At 47.6% G+C, this 7,296-nt stretch overlaps 2 long non-coding RNA genes across 2 annotated transcripts; one reads left to right on the top strand and one right to left on the bottom strand.

Annotated features, from left to right (window-relative positions):
* Positions 1-529: 529 nt before the first annotated feature.
* Positions 530-1,651, bottom strand: LOC122939666. Its single transcript, XR_006390132.1, has 3 exons — positions 1,582-1,651; positions 1,433-1,499; positions 530-1,343 (listed from the first exon to the last, which is right to left on the bottom strand). It is a non-coding gene; the product is annotated as an uncharacterized LOC122939666 (long non-coding RNA).
* Positions 1,652-5,755: 4,104 nt separating this feature from the next.
* LOC122939697 lies at positions 5,756-6,783 on the top strand. Its single transcript, XR_006390141.1, has 3 exons — positions 5,756-5,825; positions 5,908-5,974; positions 6,064-6,783. It is a non-coding gene; the product is annotated as an uncharacterized LOC122939697 (long non-coding RNA).
* Positions 6,784-7,296: the final 513 nt, after the last annotated feature.

The following is a 7,296-nucleotide window of genomic DNA, read 5'->3' as shown; positions in this document are numbered from 1 at the left end:
CCGCAAAGTGATGCAGTATGGGGAGGGATTTAAAGGGATGCAATCAGTGCAACTACATGACAGCTGAGAGAGGCTAACGAGATGAGAAAATGGAAGCAAAACAAAAGGAACCTCAAGGAGGAGGTTCTGAAGGACGTCTGTCAGAGCTTCTCAGATGTCTGGTGGTGACAGTACCCCTCCTTCTACGAGTGGACTCCGGACACTCAGAGCCCACCTTCTCAGGATGGGACCTATGGAAAGCCCTGATGAGACGAGTGGCCTTAATGTCCGTCACTGGGACCCACATCCTCTCCTCAGGACCATAACCCTCCCAATGAACGAGGTACTGGAGAGAACCGTGGACAACACGAGAATCCACAATCCTAGAGACCGGAAATTCAAGATTACCATCAACCACAATCGGAGGAGGAGGCAAAGACGAGGGTACAATGGGTTGGACATAAGGTTTTAATAAGGACTTATGAAAAACATTATGGATCTTCCAAGTCTGAGGAAGATCAAGACGGTAGGCAACAGGATTGATGACGGACAAGATTTTGTAAGGCCCAATAAACTTAGGACCCAACTTCCAGGAGGGAACCTTCAATTTGATATTCTTAGTAGACAGTATAGTGTCCAGCAGTATTGATCCCCTTAAAACATAACTTTTACTAGTCAGATCATAAAAAAGGTACCACTGTGGTGGTTCACCAGTGCATAAGTGAAAAAGACAAACAACAATAATAATAGATGCAGGAATATGTCTGGGAGCTAGTCATCAAGACTCCACTACGAGAGGGATGAGTGAACACGGGGCAGCAAAATGGGAGCAATGGGTATGCCTATACTCTCCCTACGCTCACCCTGGCTATAACCTCAGCCCAGGGACGTCCCCTTGTGGTGGAGACTCCCTGTCCTCGTTCCTGGGCTGACTGCCCTGCGTTTACCCTCCTCTTTACAATTAACAAAAGGTGCTCCACAGACCATAGGTAGGTGTGGTCATGTGTCCCTGGTAGGAAAGAAAAAAATTCCAACAGGGCCACTAGGATGGATAGGACCAATCAAGATCGATACAGTAAGGTGAATTAGTATCACCTATACCCTATAGAGCCAAGCCCGGGTGCACCAATCACTGCATTCCCAGGTTGGTTCTAAATGAAGCCCCAACGCGTTTCCCCTATCACTAGGTTCATCAGGGGGCATATGTGGTCAGAGATACAACCATCACAGAAAGAAATATATGGTCAGAAATGCAACCATCACACAAGATAAGTTAGAGATACTTAAGATAAGGTGAGGCAACAGGACCAGAGACGCAGATGATGTTTAGGCATAGGACCAGGGACCCATTTGATATGTCCCACCTGTAAGAAATAAAGATGCTCTCAGTTCATGTACTAGACACAGTACAATGCATTTGTATCCCCTATATCTCCTTCAAATCAGCACTTACTCAATGTCCCGTGCAGTCAGGAGAAAAGAGAGCCCACATGATACGGGCCAATACGTCACTTAGGGATCTGTGAGCAAAAATTCAAGCATGCTGTGAGGCACACTACATGCTACAGTGATGTAAATTTACAATGGATTGTCCAGACTTACATTTAACCTGCGTCCTGGTGTCGTCCTGTTCCTCCTCTCATTCACACACACTCCCGTTCCCTTAAGTAGCCACCCACCAGCTGTGTCTGATTCATGCTGATTAGTATGTTTAACTTCCGGCCTGAGGATCGTGTAAACACGTCATGAGTCATCCCTCATGTAGTTGGAAGTACATACCGGAGCATTCTGAGCCGGCCGGACCACGTGGAACGCACTCGGAACTAACATCCAGTTGCGTGGAACGCACAGCTACGTCACTTCCGGTCCGTACGGCGCCTCATCCAGGTGGAACGCATGGGGCAGTCACATCCTGTTGTATGGAACGCAGACTCACTCCCCATCCGTTCCATCAGTCAAATCGCTTCTACTCAGCGCAGATATCATCACATTAGAGGCAAGGTAGCGCGATGCTCGATACATTAAACCAGTCACTTACATATAGCATAGTACTTATTATTCTGGCATTCTATTCGGGAAGGGGGCGGGGTCTGGGAGCTATTGATAATGCGGTATTGTACTTTTCACTACAGGTGTATCCCTATTATAAATTGGACACCTAGGGCATATTGGATGAGTAATGTGCAACCTGGATACTTTAAAGTAGTATCCTACTTCTTTTATCATGGCTATTGGTAGAATTACCGAAGTAGCGCTACTTTATGACAGCGGGATAGAGGAAAACGTACGGCCCCATGAATAAACGTCCCTGGAGGGAAGTAGATCATAGGAAACAGGAGAACGTGAGTCTCTCATTGATCCCTAATGGTGCCTGGGATCTAAAACGGTGAATCCACATGCATTCTTTTTGAAGGATTTTACGGTCCCAATCGCCACCCCTTGGAGATACAGGGATGGTTTCCAGGACCGAAAATCGCAAGCACTTAGGGTCGCCACCGTGCACATCAATTACATGTGACGCGACGGGTGTGATCTTTTTCTTCACCACGTCGTTCACGTGTTCACAGATTCGACGCCTGACCTCACGGATAGTCTTGCCTATGTAGTCCAGAGGGCAAGGGCATTGGCACAGATAGACCGCACCCTTGCTTCTGCAGTTGTAGAAATCTCTGATTTCATAGGCTTGACCAGTCACTGAGCAGATGTTAGATTTAGCGGTGGATATGAACGCACAGGCTTTGCAGGAGCCACATTTAAACATCCCGCACGGTTTCCGGTCCAGCCAAGTGCCGGCTCCAGTTGGTGCAATGTAATGGCTATGAACCAAGCGGTCTCTTATGCTCCTCCCCCGCCTATAGGTAACGCTCGGTTGCTTAGTCAGTACATCCTTCAGGTCAGGGTCCATGTGGAGAATTGGCCAGTACCTTTTCAGGACTGACATTACTTCCACATTTGCACAGTCGAATACAGATATTAATCGTATAGGTTGTTGTACACTCTGTACCTTAGGTTTCGGGGCAAGTAATTCGGTACGCTCCCTGCTTGCGGCGTTCCGAAACGCCCCTCCGAGGACTGTTTGAGGATATCCCCTCTCTCTGAATCTCGTCTGTAATTTCCTGGCCTCAGTGTGAAACGTCTTACCCTCAGAGCAATTTCTCCGGGTCCTCAAATACTGACCCTTTGGTATGCCACGTTTAAGCGGTAGAGGGTGATGGCTCTCCCAATGCAACAACGAGTTGGTCGCGGTGTCCTTTCTGAATAAATTGGCAGTGAGTTTTTCTCCCTCCCTGGTTATCCGTACATCAAGGAAGGGGATAGAGTGATGGTCAAACTCGAAAGTAAATCGCAGACCAACATCGTTGTTGTTAAGGGACCCCACAAACTCCTGGAGCTTACCCGGCCCACCCTTCCAAATCACGAAAATGTCGTCTATATATCTTGTCCAGAAGGTGATCTTCTCGGACCACCAGGTCTCCCTATCTGGAAACACGACAGTGTCCTCCCACCAGCCCAGGAAGAGATTGGCATAAGTGGGGGCGCAGGGGCTCCCCATTGCCGTCCCCCTGAGCTGGTGGTAGAACCGCGAATTGAAGAGAAAAAAAGGGTAAAGACACGACGAACTCCCTCATACACGAGGGACACGATGGACTTCCTCAGCAAGATCGACGCGATCAATATGGACAAGGACTGCATACTGGCAAGTATAGATGTCGAGTCCCTTTATAGCTCTATCCCACATACGAAGGGGATTTCTGCTACTGAATACTACCTGAAGACGAGGGACATCCACTGCAGGGCGCATAACATCTTTGTGCTCAGGCTCCTGGAGTTCACCCTGACCCACAACTTTTTTCTCTTCAATTCGCGGTTCTACCACCAGCTCAGGGGGACGGCAATGGGGAGCCCCTGCGCCCCCACTTATGCCAATCTCTTCCTGGGCTGGTGGGAGGACACTGTCGTGTTTCCAGATAGGGAGACCTGGTGGTCCGAGAAGATCACCTTCTGGACAAGATATATAGACGACATTTTCGTGATTTGGAAGGGTGGGCCGGGTGAGCTCCAGGAGTTTGTGGGGTCCCTTAACAACAACGATGTTGGTCTGCGATTTACTTTCGAGTTTGACCATCACTCTATCCCCTTCCTTGATGTACGGATAACCAGGGAGGGAGAAAAACTCACTGCCAATTTATTCAGAAAGGACACCGCGACCAACTCGTTGTTGCATTGGGAGAGCCATCACCCTCTACCGCTTAAACGTGGCATACCAAAGGGTCAGTATTTGAGGACCCGGAGAAATTGCTCTGAGGGTAAGACGTTTCACACTGAGGCCAGGAAATTACAGACGAGATTCAGAGAGAGGGGATATCCTCAAACAGTCCTCGGAGGGGCGTTTCGGAACGCCGCAAGCAGGGAGCGTACCGAATTACTTGCCCCGAAACCTAAGGTACAGAGTGTACAACAACCTATACGATTAATATCTGTATTCGACTGTGCAAATGTGGAAGTAATGTCAGTCCTGAAAAGGTACTGGCCAATTCTCCACATGGACCCTGACCTGAAGGATGTACTGACTAAGCAACCGAGCGTTACCTATAGGCGGGGGAGGAGCATAAGAGACCGCTTGGTTCATAGCCATTACATTGCACCAACTGGAGCCGGCACTTGGCTGGACCGGAAACCGTGCGGGATGTTTAAATGTGGCTCCTGCAAAGCCTGTGCGTTCATATCCACCGCTAAATCTAACATCTGCTCAGTGACTGGTCAAGCCTATGAAATCAGAGATTTCTACAACTGCAGAAGCAAGGGTGCGGTCTATCTGTGCCAATGCCCTTGCCCTCTGGACTACATAGGCAAGACTATCCGTGAGGTCAGGCGTCGAATCTGTGAACACGTGAACGACGTGGTGAAGAAAAAGATCACACCCGTCGCGTCACATGTAATTGATGTGCACGGTGGCGACCCTAAGTGCTTGCGATTTTCGGTCCTGGAAACCATCCCTGTATCTCCAAGGGGTGGCGATTGGGACCGTAAAATCCTTCAAAAAGAATGCATGTGGATTCACCGTTTTAGATCCCAGGCACCATTAGGGATCAATGAGAGACTCACGTTCTCCTGTTTCCTATGATCTACTTCCCTCCAGGGACGTTTATTCATGGGGCCGTACGTTTTCCTCTATCCCGCTGTCATAAAGTAGCGCTACTTCGGTAATTCTACCAATAGCCATGATAAAAGAAGTAGGATACTACTTTAAAGTATCCAGGTTGCACATTGCTCATCCAATGTGCCCTAGGTGTCCAATTTATAATAGGGATACACCTGTAGTGAAAAGTACAATACCGCATTATCAATAGCTCCCAGACCCCGCCCCCTTCCCGAATAGAATGCCAGAATAATAAGTACTATGCTATATGTAAGTGACTGGTTTAATGTATCGAGCATCGCGCTACCTTGCCTCTAATGTGATGATATCTGCGCTGAGTAGAAGCGATTTGACTGATGGAACGGATGGGGAGTGAGTCTGCGTTCCATACAACAGGATGTGACTGCCCCATGCGTTCCACCTGGATGAGGCGCCGTACGGACCGGAAGTGACGTAGCTGTGCGTTCCACGCAACCGGATGTTAGTTCCGAGTGCGTTCCACGTGGTCCGGCCGGCTCAGAATGCTCCGGTATGTACTTCCAACTACATGAGGGATGACTCATGACGTGTTTACACGATCCTCAGGCCGGAAGTTAAACATACTAATCAGCATGAATCAGACACAGCTGGTGGGTGGCTACTTAAGGGAACGGGAGTGTGTGTGAATGAGAGGAGGAACAGGACGACACCAGGACGCAGGTTAAATGTAAGTCTGGACAATCCATTGTAAATTTACATCACTGTAGCATGTAGTGTGCCTCACAGCATGCTTGAATTTTTGCTCACAGATCCCTAAGTGACGTATTGGCCCGTATCATGTGGGCTCTCTTTTCTCCTGACTGCACGGGACATTGAGTAAGTGCTGATTTGAAGGAGATATAGGGGATACAAATGCATTGTACTGTGTCTAGTACATGAACTGAGAGCATCTTTATTTCTTACAGGTGGGACATATCAAATGGGTCCCTGGTCCTATGCCTAAACATCATCTGCGTCTCTGGTCCTGTTGCCTCACCTTATCTTAAGTATCTCTAACTTATCTTGTGTGATGGTTGCATTTCTGACCATATATTTCTTTCTGTGATGGTTGTATCTCTGACCACATATGCCCCCTGATGAACCTAGTGATAGGGGAAACGCGTTGGGGCTTCATTTAGAACCAACCTGGGAATGCAGTGATTGGTGCACCCGGGCTTGGCTCTATAGGGTATAGGTGATACTAATTCACCTTACTGTATCGATCTTGATTGGTCCTATCCATCCTAGTGGCCCTGTTGGAATTTTTTTCTTTCCTACCAGGGACACATGACCACACCTACCTATGGTCTGTGGAGCACCTTTTGTTAATTGTAAAGAGGAGGGTAAACGCAGGGCAGTCAGCCCAGGAACGAGGACAGGGAGTCTCCACCACAAGGGGACGTCCCTGGGCTGAGGTTATAGCCAGGGTGAGCGTAGGGAGAGTATAGGCATACCCATTGCTCCCATTTTGCTGCCCCGTGTTCACTCATCCCTCTCGTAGTGGAGTCTTGATGACTAGCTCCCAGACATATTCCTGCATCTATTATTATTGTTGTTTGTCTTTTTCACTTATGCACTGGTGAACCACCACAGTGGTACCTTTTTTATGATCTGACTAGTAAAAGTTATGTTTTAAGGGGATCAATACTGCTGGACACTATACTGTGAACTTTAGATCCTTTTTCATTGATCTATATTGAATAAGCTGGACATTTATTCTTAGTAGACAACCACACCAGATCACCAACATTCAGGTCCGGACCAGGCACACGTCTCTTATCCGCCACACGCTTATATCTCTCACTCATGCTCTTTAGATTATCCTGAATCTTTTGCCAAATAGATGACAAAGACAAGGAGAATCTGTCCTCATCAGGTAAACCAGAAGACCCCTCTCCAGAGAATGTCCCAAACTGCGGATGAAACCCATATGCACCAAAAAATGGTGACTTATCAGAGGACTCCTGACGACGGTTATTTAACCACTTCAACCCCACTAGCTAAAACGACATCCATATATACATTTTTCGCTAAATTTATAGTTCTACATGTCTTTGATAAAAAAAATAATGTTTGGGGGAAAAAAATGATTTGGGTAAAAGTTATAGCGTTTACAAACTATGGTACAAAAATGTGAATTTCCGCTTTTTGAAGCAGCT

The sequence above is a fragment of the Bufo gargarizans genome, chromosome 5, assembly GCF_014858855.1.
Source record: "Bufo gargarizans isolate SCDJY-AF-19 chromosome 5, ASM1485885v1, whole genome shotgun sequence".
NCBI lineage: Eukaryota > Metazoa > Chordata > Amphibia > Anura > Bufonidae > Bufo > Bufo gargarizans.
The sequence above is the reverse complement of the archived record's forward strand: the minus strand, read 5'-3'. Positions and strand labels throughout refer to the sequence as shown.